Source organism: Protobothrops mucrosquamatus, unplaced genomic scaffold, assembly GCF_001527695.2.
Source record: "Protobothrops mucrosquamatus isolate PMUCROS unplaced genomic scaffold, P.Mucros_1.0 scaffold566, whole genome shotgun sequence".
NCBI lineage: Eukaryota > Metazoa > Chordata > Lepidosauria > Squamata > Viperidae > Protobothrops > Protobothrops mucrosquamatus.
Window position 1 is genome coordinate 1,859,112 of NW_015386869.1, and position 2,313 is coordinate 1,861,424.

Below are 2,313 nucleotides of genomic sequence, written 5' to 3' on the forward strand. Positions count from 1 at the left end.
TTTTAAAATAGCTTTGTCATTTTCTTAATTGTTTTAAGCAATCCCCAGATTCTTAAAATTTGTACAGAAAGATGCATTAAACTGTAAAATGACCATTTATTTATTTTTGGAAAATAGTTATATGAAGATCTGTTCCAGGATTACAAGGTCAATCATGCCATGACACATAAGGAAGTATTTGTCAGTGGGTGTTTTCCCCGTACGTATTTGCTTTTCTCATAATGATCTTTTGAATATTGTGAAATCCTGTATAAGTAAATATATCACACAGAATTCTTTTTCAATGTAGTTTTATAACTGCAGCAGGAAAGATTGCCAAAAGCTAACTAAGACATGAAAAGTTTTAAAGATTAAGCCTATGTTGAATTAATTATTGTATTATTCTGTTATACTTTTGGTCAGTAGAACTGAACCAATTTGCCAACAGTTTTAAATTTTATGTCCAAAGTTATCTTAACATTTGACTTCCACAAGTTTGTTTTCTTCCAAAGGACATTCTTAAACCAGGTGCGTGTTACCAAGATGATTTGGTAAAATAGAAATACAGCTAGTCCTTGAGATATGGCTGTAATGAAGCCTGCCCATTAAAGTTGCATGTTGCAATGGCTGCTTAGTGAAGTATCTCATTTAGTGATCTCCCATCCCTGCATGCTCTTAACAACATGCAGTTGTTAGGGGAACACAGGGTGTCTCAAGGTTGGGGGAGGCCTTTGGAGGTCTAGCACAGGCCCAGCATTCCCAAATCTCCCCCCACCACGATACCCTGTGCTCTGTTTTCTGCCCCTTATATCCCCTTTCCCCATTCCCACTGTGTTTCTCTCCTCCCAAGCTTTAGGCCTGATTCCCATCCCACCAGGCCAAACACCCTCCTTCCCACTTACTGTCATGGTTCCAATGGATGAAACTCTTCAAAGAACTTCGAGGTCTTGTTTACCTTAAAGAATCTTTATTTGAAAAGCATAGCATCGTAGCCAAAGCCAAAATCTGAATTCCCTCCCCTGAGCACATAGTATCAAAGCACAATTCCCTCCTCTAATTTACAGTCATAAATCACATTCTCCAATTAGTTTGAAATACAGACTCTCTCCAGTTCTCCAGCCCGCCAATTCTTATCATCTCTTATTTCAAAAACCTTGATTCTCATAACTAAACTCCCATGCACATTCCTCCTCTTTCCCCCAGAATCATCTAATTCTAACTCTAATTCTAAGAGTAAAACATAAGAAGGAAAATGGTTGCATCTCCACATGTTGTCAAAGCAAAAACATCCGATGTTAGCAGCATTGACACTTACCTTTTGAAGAGCTCTGAGGCCTTCAAGAGTACTTCTTTACATGGATGCTTCATTACATGGCTATGTGGTGTGATTCCAGAAGCAGCGGTTATATTTACAGCTCCCAGAATGCAATTTGGCTACTGGAAACATAGGTAACTCAAGAGGAGTGTATGGGGCCTGGTGGGGATCAGGCCTAAGAACAGCTGAAAGATATTGGGGCAAAGTAGGTGGAGGGTGACACTGTATCATCCCTGCAGTTGATTGTAAGGTTCAATGAATATGGGGGTGCTGCAGCAGCACACAAAACCACGCGCACTCCAGTCCACGGAAAAATCTCTCTCCATGGAACCAGTTCCTGGTGCCCAAAAGATTGGGCACCTCTGGTCTAATGACTTAATGGCTGACACCTGAAGCAAAAGCATCATCCTTGCAGTGCTAGTGTAAAAACTCATAGTGATGGTCCCACAGTGTCTTTGTATCAATGTTAATAATAATAATAATAATAATAATAATAATAATAATAATAATAATAATAATAATAATAATAATAAAAAAGTTGGAAGGGACCTTGGAGGTCATCGAGTCCAACACCCTGCTCAGGCAAGAACCCTACACCATTTCGGACAAATGGCTGTCCAGTCTCTTCTTAAAAACTTCCAGTGTTGGAGCATTTACCGCTTCTGGAGGCAGGTTGTTCCACTGGTTAATTGTTCTAACTGTCAGGAAGTTTCTCCTTAGTTCTAAGTTGCTTCTCTCCTTAATAATTTTCCATCCGTTGCTTCTTGTCCTGCCTTCAGGCGCCTTGGAGAATAGCTTGACTCCCTCTTCTTTGTGGCAGCCCCTGAGATATTGGAACACTGCTATCATGTCCCCCCTCGTCCTTCTCTTCGTTAAACTAGACATACCCAATTCTAGCAACCGTTCCTTATATGTTTTAGCCTCCAGTCCCCTAATCATCTTTGTTGCTCTTCTCTGTACTCTTTCTAGAGTCTCAGCATCTTTTTTACATCGTGGTGACCAAAACTGGATGCAGTATT